Here is a 20,587-nt window from a genome sequence, read left to right as displayed (position 1 = left end):
GCCTCATTCTTCTCTCCTCCATTTTATTCTTACAACAACCCTGTGAGGTAGTTTAGGCTGATGGTGTGTGACTGGCCCCAAGATCACCCAGCAAGCTTCCAGGGCACAGTAGGGATTCCTAGTCTCACGCTAACCACTATACCACGTGGGCTTTCACCAGACATTTCCTAGCACAGAATCCATCCAGCCCCTTCTTCACTGTCCCCAGATGAATGCAGAAAGAGACAAGGGAACCAAGCTTTTCCCATGCATGACTAGCAGTGATTTCCGCAACTGCGGCGGCACCTTTTCCAGCCAACATAATCCTGAGGCTCCCTGTGGCTATAATCATGTATAATTTGGTGAATGCTAAGTAAGTATCCAGGGACAGCCAGATCCAATCTTACCTTGTGTTAGCCAGCCCTAAGAGAATAAACAGTTTTATTTAATGTATCTCTTTTTTCTATCTAATGGCTCTGCATAGCAGCTAACTATTGTAACCTTGCAGATATGCCCTCCCGTTACAAAGACAAATGGGGTCAGTTACTAAGGGTGCTTTCTTCCAGCTTCATCTTGCATGGAAACTGACTCTCTTTTTCGATGCAGCTGACCTAGCAATGCTGACCCATGTTATGGTAGTGGCAAGGCTAGACTACTGTAATGTGCTCTACATGGGGCTGCTCTTGAAAAGACTCCAGAAACTGGCCTGTTTGCTGGTTGGAGCATGTTACACCTGTGCTAAGAGCACTACACTAGCTGCTGGTATGTTCCTGGGTTCAATTCGAAGTTCTGGTACTTACCTTTGAAGCCTTTCCTGGCCCGGGACCTGCCTAGCATCTGTACTCCCCTGATCAGGACTTGGAGGCTGTCCCTTTGTGCAGGCAGGAGAGATCCACTTCAGCCCACTCACGGGCTTTTCTCCTTCCTTGTGCAATATCCTTTCAGAATGGGCAAAGAGGACTTACACTTTGATAGTGTTCCAGAATCTCTGCAACTTTTCAAGAGGGCTTTTTTTTTGTACACAGTGCTTTTTTTATTGCTGATATTTTATGTAGAACTTCATTGGTTTTTAATTATTTTAATGTTTGTATGCTACCTCTGAATCTGTCGGGAGAGAGGTGGGATATAAATTATTTATAAAAAAATAAATGAACTATAAACATGGAGAGGCAGGGTATACATATTTTAAATAATTAATAAAATGTACAAAACCATGCTACACTGAAATGGCAAAGTACCACTCTTTCAAGTATCATTCCTACAAGATACACAAAGATAGTAAAAAGAAACAGGAGTCTGATATACTGAGCTCTAGTCCACAAAAATAGATACTGAAATAAGATCTTAATATTTCAGGTGCCACTAGACTCCTATTTATTTTTCTCCTACTGACTAACTTTGCTACCCACTCTGGAATTATTATAAAGACAGTAGAAGGCCAAGAGTTTATTCCCCCAAAGGTAGAATAGTCTTGGCCTTGTAAGATTCCTATGGTAGAATGGGCACCGATCCACACAGGATGCCAGCACCTTCCTGTCTTAAATCACAGACAGCACCAGCAACTTTAAAGCTAGCTTGGAAACAAACTGGTCTCTCAGTGTTGGCCTAATACAATTCCCTACAGGATAGTATGACCTGAATGTGGACTACTACTCAGGTTTTACCATAGTGAATTTGTAACAAATAAAAAGAAGCAGATAAAAATGAAATAGAATGAATTACTGGAGCTGCTTTTGTTCCAGGGATAGCATAAGAACGTAAGAGCCTGTTAGATCAGACCAGTAGTCCATCAGCCTGCTTTTTCACACAGCGGTCAACCAGTTGTCCTTGAAGTCCACAACACAGGACACAGAGATCAAGTTCTTCCCCTAATGTTGCCTTCTTGCACTCATATTCAGAGGTTCGCGGGCTCTAAATATGGAGGCTGGAGGGAGTATAGGACAATGGTCTAGTGTGGAAGTTACCAAGGTACATGCAACAATTGCAAGATCCCTCTTTTCCAAGAAGTTGGACAAATCAGCCCCAGCTGAGAAAGGCACTCCACGGAGACATAACTCCAAGTATCTGCCATAAAGCATTTCTTAGCCATGAACTTTTTCGGTGGCCTTGTACAAGCCAAACCCAGTACTTTGCAGGGCTATTTTAACAAAGCAAATCCCTCATCAGCAACAAAATTTACCCCAGCATCACATTTATCAATTTATTTATTTACACTATTTGTAGTTTACCTTTCCCACTGAGACTCAAGGCAGCTTGTAAAAAGTAAATCGATGCAATCAACAGAATGATACATCTATGTAAAATTACATGGGAGCAGGGTTCCAAGTGACAAATGGCAGCTGAGTGCTGAGATATGGGAGGAGTCTAAGGAAAAACTCACTATTGGTTCTGTCAACTGGGAGTTCGGATTTGGGGAGCTGATAGTTGGGAAGTGAGACAGGAGGGTTGTTGAAGGATTAGTTTACCCAGAGTGTGGATGAGTATTAAAAAAGAACAGTATTTCAAGCACTGTTTGTTTGACCTAGTGCGTAACTAACAGTGCAATCCTCAACAGATTGAGGTGGGTAGCCATGTTGGTCTGTAGTAGAAGAATAAGATCTGGGCCCAGAAACACCTGAAAGACTAACTAAGTTTCCAGAGTATGAGCTTTTGAGAGCTCTGACTTTCGAAAGCACATACCCTGGAAATTTAGTTGGTCTTTAAGGTGCTACTGGACCTGAATCTTGGATCCTCAACAGAGTTACCCTCTTCTAAGTCTACTAACTTCAATGGACTGAGAAGAGTGTAATTCAACTTAGGACTGCAAAGCAAATTGCAGCAGAATGCTGTATTTATAGGTAATAAACTTGCCTAGGAAGATTTATTTTCTTTCCCTTAGCACATACAGTTTAAAACATGAAATCCCACATCTTGATGATTGTTAATATTTACTTCAGTTGTGTGTTTTTCTTTTAAATTAACTTTGTTCTCATTTCTTTGAAAAGTAAACCCTGTCAAGTTTACCTTATACCTTAGAAAGTAGGTTTGAGGAGGTTTATGTTCTGGCCAAGATTCTCTCCCTTTGGAACCTTAATTCCTTCTGGAAACTCCCTGGGAAAGTGGAGGAGGCTGAAACTGTGATGGAAAATCCTTTGGGGTGGTGTCCAGTCCCAGGAAGTCATCACAACCCTGTATGACTTATTTCAATTATCACAACAACAACCAACCTCCCAACGTTAATGTGAACAACGAACTGATTTTTTTTCTTCTTCTAGCAAAACTAGTTTGCTTAACATATAGCTTTAAAGTTTTTGCTTTGGATTTCCCCAGGACATACTCAGTTATATCATCATCACCTTCCAAAGACATTACACAACACATACCAGCAGTATTGTGTTACTCACATCACTATAGTCAGGACTGAAAGGGGATAAACTGAAAAGGGGAAGATCAGGTATCAGAATCAGGGTGAAATGGAATTTTAAAAAAACAGGACTCAATCCATCAGAAATGTCTCCTGAAGACTTATTCCTCCTGAAACAAATGAAACTGATACAAGAACAAAGTTCTGTTCTACTTGCCTAGACTGCAAGCAGTAAAGAACAACCCACAACTTTCATGCGTTTCACTGGCTGCATTTGCACAACACAGTAAACTGAAGTTTGATCAAATCCCAGTTACTCGAAGATGGCACCAAACTGGGATTTCAAACTATAAAGTTTTTTAGCAGCTTTATTAACTATAGCTGCTGCAAACTGTGGCTTGCTGCAAAATCTGAAAACACCAATCATGATTTGTTGAGTAGAACCACCTCTCATAGAGAAAACAGAAGAGGCGAACCAGAGAAGAGGCATAAGGCAGATAAAGTCGGATTTATGCACACATCAGGATTTGTTCTTACATCATGTGGACTAACCAAAGTTGGAAGGACAAAGCATGGTTTACCATGATGTTTGGAATGTAGGCACAGACCGCTATGCACACCATGCATAGGAAGGTCAACAATGTTACAAAGAATCTGAAAAGCACACATGGATGCTCTGAAGTTCTAAGAGGGAATCAAAGATTTGGGACCTAGGTGGATGAAACCTCAAGAGTTAACAGAATGGATGATACTGAATGGATGATTACGCCAGTACTGAAAAAAAGATGAAACTGTACTTTCTACAACATGGGATGGAACTCCAAGATTGCAACAGGGGGGGGGGAGAATAAACTCAGGGTCCATATCATTTCTGTAGGCCCAGTACAAACTTGAACCATGAGTTTCCTCTTCCTGATTCCAACACATACAATCTCATGGGTCGTAAAAGAAAAAAATAAATTTCTGAAATGGTATAAATAGACCATATCACCATGGTAACAGACTTGCAGTCCACACCAGGCCTTCTTGAACCTTAATTAAATGTACCCATTCCCCACCCCAATGCTTGAGCCCAGACTATACCACCAAGATGCCCAAAAAATGTATTTTGAGATGCCAAGTTACTAATCAACTGAAAGGGGTTGGAATGTATACTTTCTTGCTGTATATTTACATTGTCACACCTTTGCATTTCTTCTGGTTCTGACACTGTTTTGTGCCATTTTCATGCAAAATTACCAATAAAAAGAGAGGAAAAATCAGTGCAAGGAAACAAAAACGGATGTGAAAATTAAGATTCATGCATTCAGTCTATAGAAAGGAGGAAGCAAAATGTAGATGTTTGAGTGGAAAAACAAGGGATGACAAGTTCAGTAACGTCCCTAGTTTTAAGTCAGCCTGGAAGAGAGTCCAGGGTAATTTTAACTATGCAGGTGGTTACCATAGGGTTTTAATTAAGGGTTTGGTGGCTAAGGGAAGCCACCTCTGAATAGCAGAATGAACAAATTGCTGGTGTACAATGAGTAAGCTATACTTATTATATTACATATTTTATAGAGCTAAGTGAATCCTGGTAAAATACTAGCTAGAAACGGAAAATCTGCACAGCTGGTAACAAGATACATTGGAAAAGAAGAATTAACAGGAAAGGGGTATTTCATCAGCCCAATCAACAGTGATGAAATAAAGAATGACAAGATGGATAAGGCAAGATTAATATGCACAAAGAATGACAGAAGAGAGTCTGTTCAGGTCGTATATGGAGCTTGCTATAGACTGCTAGGCTCCAAATTTGATACAGTAAAGAGGAGAGAGGCTACAATGCTAGCCAGACTTCAGTTGCCTTGACACAGAACCAATTTAAATAATATGTGTTGCCCACAGCCATGCAACCTAACTATCCCTGGGTGAGTCGAAGAACAAGTGAGGTACTTCAAGGTATAAGTTACAGGGCCTGTTTCATTCCAAATTTTTTATTCATGACCTTGTAAAGTGAAGGAGGAGGGCGCAGAAAGCTACAGGTGACGCCAAGATTGCAGGTGGTGTTAACACAGAAAAGGATCAGGAAGGAGTTATACATAGCAAACTAGGTGACCTCACGAATGTCATAGCAATGGAATGAAGTGTAAGGTCATGCACTTGGGGACAAATGGCAGATGTTTATGGAATGCAACTAGAAAATAGCAGAGGTGGCTGGAGACCTCTCATGATAACAGGACAACTACGGGCCGATTCACACCAAGCCCTTGAATATATTTTGTTTATATGTAGGCTGCAAACTTGGGTTCACATTTTGCCACACATCCAAAGAGCATAAAACGTGATGTGAGGCCCACACACATAAGCCTGTGTGCATACAGTACTTCACAAGGGCAAATCATCTACCTTCCCCACACCATCCTTCTGGGGAGGGATGAAATCTAAATAAATAAATAAATAAATAAAATAACAACCGTGGAGTCAACTTATATGTGGGTGTGAGCCTCATATTATTACCCTCTACGTATGGGGTGAATATGAACCCCACAATTCACCATTCTAGGACACGGTGGCTATGTCTGAACCAGCCCTATGAACCCTCAATGTGATGAGATTGCAAAAAAAGTAAATAACGTTTTCATTGGTGCCTGCACATCAGTTGAGATTGGCTTCTGAGGTCTTGCACTCTCTACGCTCACCGGAAGACATGAACACACCAGAGATCAGGTCTTTTCAGATGTGACACCTCAGTTATTGAATTCCCTCCCCACCACACTGGGCTGCCAGATGAAAACAATTTTGTTTCCACACTTCTTGATTCTGTTGATTTCTCTCTTTGTCCCTGAGTATGATTATGATGAGCCCAAAAAGGAATGCTGCTTCTTCCACCCTACATGGTTTTGGCTTTCTGCTGACCTCTGCTTTCATTCCTGATTTGGGTTTATCGTTTCGACAGGCTGTTTGTATGTTGAAGGTTTTTTTTTAATGCCTAACTACTTGAAAGCAATGCTAAGAATTCAGAGAAGAAACATTTTAAATAATAAAGCTAAAAATGGATTGTTTAGGTGGAACGTTTCTGGAAAGAATAGGGAACTATTAATACTGTTGAGCCAAATCCCGATACCGGAATACTGTTTCCAAATGTGGTCATCTACAGCAAAACAAAAAACCCCAAACCCGCTTTAACGGTAAGAATGAAGAGCCCATTTTAAGATGCACTGATGCTGCCAAATTTCACAGCCCTATAGTTTTTGATGCTAAAATCTCTACATCATTTCTGCTTCTCCCTTGAGAAATTGCACCCATGAATCTTTATTTTCATATGATTTTCGGTTGCCACACACCAGCCATTTCCCATTAGATGCATGTCTTTTTAATGTCACTTTTGAGTCAATGGAGCCAAAGAAACTACCAAACCAGGAATAGCAGCAACAACAACAAATGGATGAAACAAAAAAGGGTCAAGATGGCACCAGGTGAGAACAAACAAAACGAAATGAAACACGGGATCTTTTTTTGTTCGTCTTATAAGCACATTATAAGCATATTATAAGCACAGATTGTTTGGCCGAGGAGGAAACAAGAGAGAGGAAAGGAAATAAGATTCTCTGCCTACCATTGCCTCCAAGACACTAACATAGCATGGTATGAAAGGTTATTGAGATTAAAGAGAGAAAAGGAACACTGGCTACAAGAACTAATGACCGTAAGTGATTCATTAAGTTTGAAGACAATTTGAAATGGAGAGAGGGAGCCTCAGACATTTCATTTTGTCATGACTGGCATTCCCTGGTATCTCTCTCATATTCCCTCACTCACTCAATCAACTCAGGAACATCATGAATTGCTACAATTCCTATCAGGTGAAATGATGACTGGAAACTCCATTCCCTGCTCTACACGGAGAAATGATTTTAGTCCTCATGAGTATAAGCCTGAAAAAAATGGGCCTTTTTCTTCATGCCTGGAGATGTTTGTTTCATTTATACCTCACCTTTCTCCTCAATGGAGACCCAAAAGGGCTTACGTTGTTCTCCTCTCCTCAATTTCATCCTCATAATATCCCAGTGAAGAAGGTTAGGCTAAGAAGAGTATATGACTGGCCCGAGATCATTCAGCAAGTTTCCATGGCAGAGTAGGGATTCGAACCTGGGTCTCCCAGATCTTAGTCTCACACTAGTTTCTCTCCCCCATACACCCCTCCATTTCCCCCCCTATCTACCCTGAAGAAGAGAACCTGAAAAGTTTGCTCACTTGCATTCTGAATATTTTAGATAAATCTAATATGACACTGCAACTCCTTTTGGATTTCTTACTAAAGAGCCAAGCTTGCCTACCTGCAGATTTCGGCTTGAAAAGCACAAGGCTAAAAGCAGTAAAGTAACTAGCAACAACAGCACACACAGAAAAACATGTCCAAACATGCCACACCATGCTTTTCAACTCTTGCCATTCCAAATACATTATGGGATCGGTGTTTGTTAAAAGATCATCTCAGTGCTTTTGAGAGCTGATGATATTCCAGAAAAACAATATTACAGAAAATATGGAATGTGCCTGCCGATGGTGCAGTTAAAAGTTCCCAACATCCCATAAATGAAGATGGAGTCCCTAAGTGTGTAACTTTTAATACCTATCAAAATTCACACCTTTTATCACCTTGCCTAGCTTTTTATTATTATTTTTAATTTGCTTACTCTCTTCGGATAGACAGCCAATCCTATACAACCCCCTTAAGAAGAGGACTTACCCTGCCTAAGTGCGCTCGGGACCACAGCGTTAAGGCCCGATCCACAACTTCGCTCTTGCATATCTACCAGCTCACCTCTCCACACACCCCCTCGCCACGCCAGAACAGGCAGCCAAGTCCCAGCAAATCCCAGGCATACCTGGGAGCCAGAGATTGCAGTCACTGAACCGCTCCTGGCGTTTCTCTGTTCCCGGTTGAGAGCTTTTGCAACTGGTCAGACCAGTCACAACATCCCCCTCACCCCTCCAGCCAGGGGACAGAGTGCTATGGGCCTGGCCCAGGGGCTGTTATCCTAGCCACTGAAGGTCACTTTACTAGCCTTTGGAGTCCAGGCACAGCTAGGGATTGCTGGGGGAGGGCTATCAACACTGCACAGTGAAACAGAATTGGGGACTGGGCCCCAAGAAGTCATCCATGAACTCTGTAACGTCACTGATCTTTCCAAACTTTCCGATTATTAATAAATCTCCAAATGTAAGCCGCCACCACAATACAGATCTTTCAAGAGAACTCTCTCTGATGCTCATCTCTCTTTTAAGACAAAATTTACCAGTTATTTTAATAACAACAACAACAGCAACAGCTGTGCTTATATACTGCTCTTCTAGACAGATTAGTGCCTGACTCAGAGCAGTAAACAAAGTCAGTGTTATCATTATCCTCACAATATAGCTGGGGAGCCGGGGCTGAGAGGAGTGGCTTACCCAAGACCAACTACTGAGCTCATGGCAATAGTGGGATTCGAACCAGCAGAGTGCCACTTGTTAGCAGTTCCTTTCTTCCTCCTGGAAGCAAGCTTGCTCCTGCCTAGTAATCCTCTCCAGTAGTGTATGGATAGAGGAGATCATATTGGTTGTATTCGTGTGGTAAAGCCTCACATGTCCCAGTCATCATCCCCTATATATTCTGAGCTCGTGTCCTAAAACTTGTCCCGAAATCCTCCACAACACACAGGTTTCCCTGGCAGATGTCTTAATGTGAAAAATGCCCCAGAAGGTAGAAAGTTTGTCTGTCCTAGGGAAATGGTGCTCCTTCCTCCTCAAGCCAACCTGTCCACGTTTCCTTAAAGTTTTAAGAACAATATAAATGGCTTCTGGCACACACAAACACATCCTTCCACTGAGAGTAACTTACTTCAGCCTGCTACAGTTATGATCAACATTTAAAGAGAAAATAACTAGTTAACTGACATGGACTAATCAAAATCCAAGACTTGGCTAATCTGATAGCCTTGTCATTAAAAACTCATCTGGGTTTCTTTAAAAACTGGCCTAATTTGATTTAGACGTGTCACCGCTTATAAACTCCACCTGAAAGCAGAGAGAGATTGAATTTGGACACTTTTCTAATCAGATGTGGCCAAAGATTTTAGTGCACACAGAGGGCTTATTCATTGTAAAACTATTCTCAAGCATGGAAAAAATCAGAGCTATACCACAACTTGGAGTTTTCTCCCCCTTACACCTGTATCAGGCTGATTCTGCACACGCTGGATAATGCACTTCCAATCCTCTTTAGAGATCATTTGGAACTGAATTTTTCGAGTGTGAAACAAAAAATCCACTTCCTAACGATAGCTAAAGTGCATTGAAAGTACATTATCCAACGTGTGCAGAATCAGCCTCAGTAAAAAGGAAAAAAGTGTCATTTTGGAACGTTTGCATATAGTCACTCTAGGCCACACAGATGACCTAAAGTGACAACATACAAATAAACTTTCACAATATCGTATGAACTTCCACAATATCTGAGGTCTTCTAACAAGCCCATGTATCAGTTTCCATTTTTCACAAAGACAAGACTGGCCTCCGCTAGAAAGAGACTTTTCCTTTGCGGCCCTAGAGTTATGGAACTCCATTCTCCTGGGGAATTTGTTGCCTCAGTTCCTTGCCCACCCCCACCCTCCGTCTCCCAGAAAACAAATAAAACTTTTTTTGTTTCAGCATGATTTTGCTACCAAATAGGGGTTCTGTTCTGTGATGTTGCTTTTTCCTATTGTTTTTCTCTTTTAATTGTTTTGTTAGCCATTTTGAGTTTTCATATGCCATTTTGTGAATTTCAGTTGGATGGTGATATAAGCATTGTAATTAATTTTGTTTAATATGGCAAAAGACTCTGATAAAAACACTCTCCCATGCTAATGCCAAATGACTGATTCAAGTGATCAGAAAAACCATCCGGTACAGTCTTGCCAGAACCGAACAATTTTAAAAACAGATTGTGGCGCCGGGGGGGGGGGGGGAGCCTCATGTTTGAATGCCTTCCTGTTTTTTAAAAAAATATAGACCTGGAAACTAAGCAGATCTTGAATAAGAATTTCAGTTTACCTTCTCCCCAGTGTTTTAAGTTTTCCAAATGCATGACGTTTTTTATGAGGAAACATTCAAGCGCACAAAACCCTGATAAAATCTGAAGAAATCTAAAACAATTTGAAGCTGTTTGACATCTATCTTTTAAATTTACTGGAATATAAATCCTGACATATATATATATATCTAACTTAGCATTGTCTACTCTGAGAGTAAGCTGATCTCCAGCACAGAAATATGTTTTTCCAACAAGTGCTACCAAAGATCTGTTAACGTGCCAGTGATTGAACCTGCGACCATCTAAACACAAAGCAGGTGCTCCACCAGTGAATCACTGCCTTACACCAAGGTCGGATCAGGCAACAGGTTCAGTTCTGTCTACACAGACTGGTAGTGACTTTCCAGGGTCTCAAAGGCATGTGCTTTGTCACTGAGCCACAGCCCCTCCACTAAAAACTGCACCATGTGCCTTTTATAAACAGATCGCACTGTCGTTTAAATAGAACTCACCGAGCACTTTCATCTCATGAATTTTATACATGAGCTATAAAAACGGAGGAATGCACAAAGCAGAAATGGCCCAGTTGACAGGCATTTTCTGAACATGTAGAAGCAAGCATGGTATAGTAATTAGGATCTGGAAGACCGAGGTTCGAATCCCTACTCTGCCATGAAAACTTGCAGACCTTGGGTGAGTCACACACTCTGTTTAGCCTACCTCACGGAGTTATTGTGAGGATAAAATGGAGGAGAACGATGTCCCCATTGGGGAGAAAAGTGGGATATAAATGTAGTCAATACATAAATGAAATTAATATTTTTAATTAAACAACATATTTTAGAGCTCAGAACAGAACTAGGACACTTGTGTTATGAAATCAGTGTTACTTTGTCATAGCAGCAAGGGTACTGCTTTTCACTGTCATCTTCTAAACTAGTCTCCTAATTTTGTGGACCTAAATTATGATTTTTGAGCATTTGAGACTAACAATAACTGGGACCTTTGTTACCGTAGCAAGCAAGATGGGACTTGTCCTCTATATCCATGCAAATTGCTAATTATACGAAAATAAAGCATGGGAGCTTAGGATGAGTTTCTAATGTGCTTGAACAAGTTGTTTACTCTTGATGCAAAGATTAATTAAAGAAACAGACTTGCGCATAGTGTGACCATTCACCCCTTAGGTCAGAGTGACTAGTACAGCCCATTATAAGAAGCAAAGGACCAAGGAAGTTGTGGATCACTCAACCCCTCTGAGGCCTGGGGTAGGGTAGAGGAGTGTTGGGGGGGGGACAGATTTTGGGAAAAACTGAAATATGTAATACTTATTTTCTTATCAGCTCTAAACTTATTTCACTACTTTAACAACACAACATGCAACATTTAGGACAAACATAACATACCAAATTTTACTATCTGGCATATTTATGGAATGTAAATATGTAAATGCCTTTGTTTTCTACAAGCAAAATTGCAAATTCACCCAACCCTAAACAGAAGAAGTTGCAAACTGTTGTACCCCATGCTATCTTAGCAAGTGTATCTTAGAGTCTCTCTATACCAGACATCTGACACATGAAGAACAGGAGTCAGGAGATGCAATGTTAGTGGGGAAGGATAGCTTTAAAAGACAGAGAGGTGAAATTGACAGAGCCTTTGGGAAAGAGAAGATGAAATTAACAAACCCTCTGAAGAGTGATCTCCACCTGTTCTGTCTTTTTACATTACACTTCCAGACTAAGATTGTGTCTCCCTACACTTGAGGAACATGTGCCAAAGCGTCTCGTGTAGAGAGACTCTTAGTTTTAGCCACTGGAGAGTCGGGGAGGGAGGCTGAAAGCAGAAAACACCGTTTGTTTTTTTTAAAAAAGCAAGTGAAGGATTAGATCCAGAATAAATCTTTTCATTACTGGAAGGGGAGGTGAAAGTTCTGCCCCTTTGCTACTGCAGGTCCCCAGTTTGCCCCTCAACCCGTTCTGTCCCCCAGGAACAGCAGTTCAAGAAGACTAATGGGCTGCCTTGGAGGAAGGAAGCAAGAAAGTTCTGTTCTGTTGACAGAAATGCCTTTCCTTAGCAGAAAACAGTCTGAATCTAGCCCATAAGAAAGTATAAGATTTAGAATAAAAGTCTCATACAGTCACAATAAGACTAACAGCATAATTGGATACTGACACTGTCACCCACACATCTTGGAAGCTTTGCCCTCCTACACACACACCTCAAAAACCACTTTAAAAAATGTTGGATTCATGTCCACAGTTACAAGAAACTACTCTTAAGTGATCGCTCTAAGTAGAACAATTTCCACAAATGTGTAATAAGAGAGTACCATGTATACTTCCCTGAGCTCCCACAGACAGCCTTCCCAATGGAAACTACTCATAGACCACAGTCTTTCTCCTTTTATGCATGTGTCTTGAATCATGCTATTAACATGCGGACTCCCTTCTTCTATGTACACTTACCTACACACATTCTTAATTGTGCTCGTACCCAAACCTTTGACCTGAAAGAGGCTCTCTGTGAGAAAGTTTGATAACCCTAGCTGTTGCCATATAGACCTCAGAGAACAAAAGATTCTGAACACGTACAGTAACAAGGTATGTACATTTCTTTTAATAAAACAACCATCCAAAATCGTATTGTTTAAAACTTTAACAAGCTAGGACTCTGTCTAGTCCACATACATATTCTTACATAATGCCAGCTTTGCTACTGACTTTCGACAAGAAAAATTAACATGTTTAGGTGTACTGGTACCAACCTTGGGCCAGCATTAGAAAACATGGATTCCACGAGCAGAGACGAATCTAGGACAGTACAGCTAACCCTTGGCAAGATTTCAGTGTCTTGGAAAATGTTTAAACTTTTAAAACAATGTATAAACAGCAAACAACTCCTTATAATTTAAACATACTGTGTTTTGCATCCCTTAACAGTAATATCTTGTACTATGCCATCTGCTGTTACACAGAACTCTTCATCATTTTGCCTAACAAAGAGATCTGTGTAACTCAGAGAGGTACATTAGGGACTGGTAGTTTGGTGCACAGAGGTTTAACCAAAATCTGTCCATCTGGTCCCAATCCCAAGGGAACCTCTTCTACAGCTGCTCAGGACTCTGTACTTCCTCCTCCCTGGGGTCAACAGCAACAGAGGCTTTGGATAAGCCCCTTGTCTTTTCATGCCTCTTAGATCCCACTTATGTATCCCCCTAATCTTACTTTAACCTGATACAAGAGTCAGCACAGAAAGAGGAGGTCTTTTCCACTGTTGCTGTCGATGCAGAGGGTGATGGGATGTAAAGGGCCCTTTGCCTGCATCTCTGCTTACAAATAAGGGAGTCAGCAAGTGCAACCAATGCAAACGGGTCAAGTGGTCACAGGCTCAAAATGAAACCAATAGCAACTTATCCAGTTCTCCGTCGAATGGGTGGAGCAATCACAGCAAAGAAATAGATCAGGGCATTTTAGAGATTTGGCAACAGAGAGTGTCTGTCATTCTGCATATGGCAGCATTCAAATAAAAAACCGAATGACAATTGTCAAGAACCAGCATAGTAGATACTGTATCAAACTAGGATCTGGGAGACCCATATTCGAATCCCCACACTCAGCCATGGATGTTTGTTGGGTGACCTTCGGTGAGTCACATACTCTCAGCACAATCTACCTCACAGGGTTATTGGGAGGATAAAATGGAGAAAGGGAGAATGTTTTAAACTCCTTTGGGTCCCCACTGGAGAGAGAAGTGGGATATAAATGAGTAAAAAAATAAAATCCTCCCCCACAAGCCAATGCTTCAGTCCCTGCTCAGTAGAAAAAAATAACTTGAACACCCAGGGAGTGCAAGTTTGAACCAGTCCTAGCCTAATAGCCTAGCCACTACACCATGCTGGCTCTCCATTAGTTACTGACCCAGCGTGTATATATTCCTATACCAAAGAATGCACACATATCCCATGCCTGCCCCATTAAATATGTGGTACAGTAGCCACATTAACAGTGGGGAAGCTTGATTTTAGATTTGTGATTGGCCATGAACCTTGGTCCAGTCACAAGCCTAACCTACCTCACAGGGTTGTTTTGAGGGTACCACAGAGGGATAAATTCAAATAAATAACCAAGAAATGCTGTTCTTAGCAGAGATTCAGTATTCTGGCCCAAGTAAGAAATCAGGAGAAATTAATAATTAAGGAAAGCAGGAACCTTGGCCTGCTTCTCTTGCAAACAATAGCCTGGCTATAGCCAAAGTGCTAAATTCCACAGTGAAAACAAATGTTTCATCAGAAAGTATGCACTGGCTTCTTCCAGGCCCTTCTCAAGATACTGTTACTCACTAGTAAACTCCAAGTGAATAAAAATGGATTTCACTTGCATGGCAATAATAAAGCACGCCTAGGTTCACACCCAACACTGTCTCATATGAGCAAGAAAGATTTCATTTTAGAAAAGCTGACAAATTCCTCAAAGTAAATTGAGCAAAAGCATCTCTATCCTGGGGGTGAAGTCTGATTAAAATAAGTCTGATGCAGAAGAATTCTCTGCTAGTTACTACATTTTAAGAGTCCTCCTTGTTCAACCTGCACGAAATTGCATTATGCGTTAACTGTGCGTCTTCAGCACTTTTGGTTTTTTTTACAAAACCTCCTCCCCAACTAAAAAAGAAGACTGACATATTTCAGGCTGTCAAGAACTACAGTGTCTTGCACAAATCAGATAACGTTAAAAGCAGCAGGCTTTTTTTCAAAGCAAATACATTCCCCCGGCACCACTCATGCCTAGCCCAAAACGACCTCCTGCTGAGTAGTCCAGCTTCTGTATTGCAAACATTTGTTTGATTTGAGGTCATCAGAAACTACGAACCAGATAACACCAAAAGCCCTACTATGAGAAGCTTTATTTATTCTATTTATTTTAACTTGATAGCAATAAGGAAAGCTGCTAGGGCTGACCGTGAAGCAGTACAGTGGCAAAGCTACAAAATGTCCAGAATGAATCTTGACTCTGCCATATATTCAGCTACATCAGGAGTCTTCAATCTTTCCGGACCCAAAGCGCACCTTTAACTCCCTCTAAGTTACAAGCATGTGTGATAGGAAAGCTGTGTGTCATAAGAATTAAGTGACAGGCCCTTCCAAAAAACTCACATTCCATCAGAAGCTCTGTGATCCACTTCAAGGTTGGTGTGGAAGACCAGCCACTACTAGGAAACCTTATTCAAGCCTTTCGCTCAGCTTGTTCTGTTCTGTAATATGAGGGTAGTAGCACTGACCTACTTTATAGGGTTGTTGTAAAGTTTACAACAAAAGAAATGTATTTGAAGTGATCTGAAAACTCCAAAAGTATTATATTAAATGTATTGTCGAAGGCTTTCATGGCCGGAGAACGATGGTTGTTGTGGGTTTTCCGGGCTGTATTGCCGTGGTCTTGGCATTGTAGTTCCTGGCGTTTCACCAGCAGCTGTGGCTGGCATCTTCAGAGGTGTAGCACCAAAAGACAGAGATCTCTCAGTGCCAGCCACAGCTGCTGGTGAAACGTCAGGAACTACAATGCCAAGACCACGGCAATACAGCCCGGAAAACCCACAACAACTATTGTATTAAATGTTAAGTGCTATGTTTAGAGTGGGGGTATTAGTGCTGGCGTATAGGTTTCTCCTCCACAAGAGCCAGGTTCTCGTCTGTCCTTTTCATAATTTGGAAGAGGAAAGGCCTCTGCTCAACTCAGATAAGCAATGGTAGAGTTTGCAATCTATAAGCAGTGCTTTTACCATGCCCCATAATACCCTGCATAAAGGAAAGAGGTTTCTGCAACCTCCGCCCCCTACTCCGCTTCACCGGTTGGTCAAGACAGAAACAAAGCATCCACCGCTGTCGAGTCTGTCTCCCAAACATTTAAATAGTCAATACATCCAGCCTGAGCTCAGGAGTCCACATATCACCCATTTGCCAAAATGCAGACAGTACCAATTTGTACCTTTCTCAGAAGTCATGTACTCCACCCAAAGTTTTCCTCAAAACTGCAATCCACTCTAAACCCCAATCTGATCTTTTTCTTAAAGAATCAAGATGTCTGGCAGGCCTTCCTGAGGCTTTTAACAACTGTACAACTGGTAGGAATTCAAGGGCTGTTATTAGCCTGATGATGCAACCCTTAGGAAAGCCACACCTGCTGAATTCCTACCTGTCACAGAGCTGTGAAAGTCACTGAAGAAATGGTACAAAAAGGTGGTGGCTCACTATCACATAAGGCTCATCACAAATATTATTTTCCTCCTTTGCACATGCCCATTTTCTAGACTGGAAAACCAAAATTTGTCCAAGCCACTAAGGCCACTCAGTAAACCAGGAACAAAACTCCAATTTGAAATGCAACCTGACGGCTCTGTCCTGCTGAGAAGCAGCACTCCTATAAACATTTCTGTGGGAATACTTCCTTTGGATTACAATGGCCCTTGACTCCCAAACCTGTACGTGTAGGAATGCAGCCACAGAGCCCAACTAGCCAAACAGAAACCCAAAGCTCAGTAGGCCTTACTTCCAAGTAAAGATTTGTAGGACTGCAGCCTCCCAGTCCAGTCATCTGTGCATTTACCCAGAAGTAAATTTCAAGCTCACTGGGCCTTGCTCCCCAGCCTGAATGTGCAGAAATACAGTCTCAGGGCCTCATCACCTGCATGTTTACTCAGGAGAAACGTTCATGGGCCCTTATTCCCAAATCATACATTTTTTTAAGTAGCAAGCAAGCCTTTATTGGCATATATAAAATATAAAATTTTAAATACAGAAACTCCATACAAAATGAGATTAAAATTACAGATAGAAGCAGGGCAACAGTGCAGCAAACCAGTACAGAATATTACTTGTCATGGCACTGTAGAGAAACTTTGCTACTATTTCAGTTATTTCCCCATCTGGGTTGTCAAGCAGAAACTGAACCTTAAAATCATCAGAAAACTCTGAAAGTTGGGCTAATATAGGATGTAGAAGATCCCAGCGTGGCACCAGAAAAAAAGAGCACTGGAGAAGAACATGGGAAACAGTTTCAACACAGTCCATCAAACAAGGACAACACCTGCTATAATAAGGAATCCCATGAAATCTGCCAGATAAAATGGCTGAAGGAAGAACATTAAATCTGGCCAGAGGAAAGGCTCTACGTAAATTGGGAGCCAGGAGTTGGTAAAGGTATACTGCTGGGAAGCTTACATTAGGGACAATCCCCAAGTTTAGGGGAGAACAAGTTCTATTAGCAGAACTATAGAGAGAGTGTAACTCTAATCCCAAAAGAAAATCAAACATTTGTAGAACTGCGTCTTCAAGCCCAATTCTTTGCACATTCTCTCAGGAATAAAAGTGCAAGATTTTAGTCCAGTAGCACCTTAAAAACTAACAGGATTTCCAAAGTATAAGCTTTCAAGAGTCAAACCATCCTTCCTCTCTGTCTGAAGAAGGAAGGTTTGGCTCATATCCTGGAAATCTTGTTGGTCCTTAAGGTGCTACTGGACTTGAATCTTGCTCTTCTACTGCAGATCAACATAGCTACCTACCTGAAACTTGGGAGTAAGTATGGCTTATTCCAAAAGCCAGCATGTTTAGAATCAAGAAGGGAGCTTTATGTATGTATGTATGTATGTATGTATGTATGTATGTATGTATGTATGTATGTATGTATGTATGTATGTATGTATGTCATTTATAGTCCGCCTTTCTCACTGAGACTCAATATGGATTACATAGTATGAAATTAGTACAATCAATATCAAGGGCATATCCATAAACAATGCCATAGGGTAAATAAATACAAGTTTGCAAAGGCATAGCATTAGCAAGAATCCAAGACAGAGTTGAAGAAATGCTGAAACAGAACATAAGCTAGGACTGACATTAACATATAACTACACAGTAGGATCATACTTGAAGCACAGGGAGCACATATTTAAAGTAACAGATAGGACATAAGGCAACACAGTGGTGAAGTCTGTGGTCCCTAACTCATTAGTTAAGCATCTGAGACCCCCTTTGACTCTCAAAGTTTATACCTTGGAAATCTTGTTGGTCTTTAAGGTGCTATTGGACTTGAATCTTGCTCCTCTACTGTAGACCAACACAGCCACCCACCTGAAACTCAAGAGTAAGCGTGGCTTATTCCAAAAGCCAACGTTTAGGCGCAGCATCCTCAATGGATTCCAGCGGGGCTTCCTTCTGAGTCAAGCCAGCCAATGCTTTCTAACAGGAAGCCCTTTCTCCTAAAGGTGCTGAAAGCCTCCAAGGCAACGCAATCCCATGCATGCTCACCTGGGGAAAATACAGGCTGACGGAAGGAGAGCTCTGACTCACCCAAGCCAAGATCATGCTGCAATAAATTAGTGTTAGTGCTGGAATTGGATTTGACTGCCTCTGGATGTATAAGGGGCACCTTTGAACACTGCGGGGGGGGGGGGGGGTTACTCGCGAGTAAGCTTTGCTTCCCTGTGCCAGCTCCATATCTGAGCCTCTCTCTCCTGCTTGCTGGTGCACCATTTCCCAAAAGCCAGGCCGGGAGAGCAAGCTTCCTCCGAGGCATTTCCTCTGCAGGAAAGGGCCGGGCCCTTTTGCTCCTCCTGGAGAGGGAAGAAAACTTGCAGCCAGGAGAGACACTCCTGCAGCCACCCCGAGCTGCACAAGCGAGTCCAGGATTCCCACCACAAAAGGCAGGGAGCTTCATTTTCTTTTTGCTTCCCACCTCCAAAATTTAACACACACACACACACAAAATCCCTAATTAATGGCTTTCCTTTTCTTCTTTCTTGTCTACACTCACACACACACACAGGCAACTTGGAACAAAGCGGATGCCTCGAATTCCTTCCCAGCCCCAGCTTGGTTTTTTTGGCACAGTCAGCCCCAAGGAGGCGGCACACAACACACACACAACAGTCCCGCACCAGCCAGGCGGGGCGGGGAAGCTGCGAGCCCCCCGCCCGCCCCTTGCCTCCGCCGAGCCCCCCAAAGCCGCCCCGATTCACCCCCCTTTCCAAAAAAAATCCCCCCAAAAGTCGACCCCCCCCAAATCCGCCGCCCCAACGGGGCTTGCTGAGAAACTCACCCGCCGGCAAAGGCAGCGCCTTCTTCCCCCTCCGTCGCCACCCCTGAGGGGGCTACGCGGGGCGGCCGGATGGGTGTCCGTCCGAGCCGAGGGCGGCCGTGCTGGGGCTCCTCCTGACAATGAGAGGCGGGGAGCCGCCGCCGCAGCAGCAGCACCAGCCCGGGGCTGGGGCCTTGACGTCAGGGAAGAAGGGGAGGGAAACGAGGCGGGAGAAGGACCAGGAGGAGGAGGAGGCCCCGCTCGGCTCCCTCAGCCGGCCCGCCTCGGAGGAGTCCCCTCAGGAGGCGCGCCAAAGGAGGGGCCGGGTCTGGCCTGGCTGAGGCGAAAGTTACCTCAGGGGCTAGGCCGGGAAAGCCCCGCGCGCTGCCCCCTGAGGGAAGGCGCCTCCTGCCTCGGATGCGGGGTGGGGAATGGAGCGGGTCTTTTTTGAGAGGGGGAGACTTTTGAGGCCCTCGAACCAGAGGGAAAGATGGTCACTCCAGGGGGGTACCAGGGTTGCCAGCTCCCAAGATGTCCAAAACCTGGAGATTTGGAGAGGGAGAGCCAGGAGGGAGTGGGGGAGGAGAGGGAAGAGACCTTAACAGGGCACAATGCTATAGAGTTCACTCTCCAAAGCAGCCATTTTCTCCAGGGGAACTGGTCTCTGTTTCATTGAGATCAGTTGTACTTCCAGGAGATCTCCGGCCACCAACTGGAGGCTGGCAACCCTAGGGGTAGCCAGGACGACAAGCAGAAGGGGAGTTCAGTAGGGTTGCCAGCCTTCAGATGGTGGCTGAAGATCTCCTGGAATTGTAAGTGATCTCCAGGCCATGGAGAAACAGGCTGCTTCAGAGGATGGAATCTATGGCATTATACCATGCTGAGGTCCTTTCCCTCTCCAAACCCTGCCCTCTCCAGGCTTCACCCCCCAAATCTCCAGGAATTTCCCAGCTTGGAGATGACAACCATAGAGTCCAGTGGCATTGAACAGGGCGAGCCTAGAGTTGAGGTCAAGAGCTCAGAAGAGAAAAATTGTGCTTAGGGGTTAAAAAAAAGGAAGCCAGTGGGGGCAAACACTTGACGTCCTTAACAAAGTTGCATTCTTCTAAATATAAATGGGTTGAGCAGGGTGTAATTCTGCTTAGGACACTGAAGAAG

The 20,587-nt window shown here is 42.8% G+C and overlaps 1 protein-coding gene across 1 annotated transcript in view; it reads right to left on the bottom strand.

The window, feature by feature from the left end:
- Positions 1–19,487, bottom strand: part of LUZP1 (leucine zipper protein 1) — a 55,150-nt gene extending 35,663 nt beyond the window's left edge. The window contains exon 1 of the mRNA XM_054999241.1: positions 19,451–19,487. The gene's annotated coding sequence lies outside the window, so the exon portion shown is untranslated. The remainder of the gene's footprint in view (positions 1–19,450) is intronic.
- Positions 19,488–20,587: the final 1,100 nt, after the last annotated feature.

This window comes from Eublepharis macularius, chromosome 15 (genome assembly GCF_028583425.1).
Source record: "Eublepharis macularius isolate TG4126 chromosome 15, MPM_Emac_v1.0, whole genome shotgun sequence".
NCBI lineage: Eukaryota > Metazoa > Chordata > Lepidosauria > Squamata > Eublepharidae > Eublepharis > Eublepharis macularius.
This window is presented reverse-complemented; position numbering and strand designations above follow the sequence as displayed.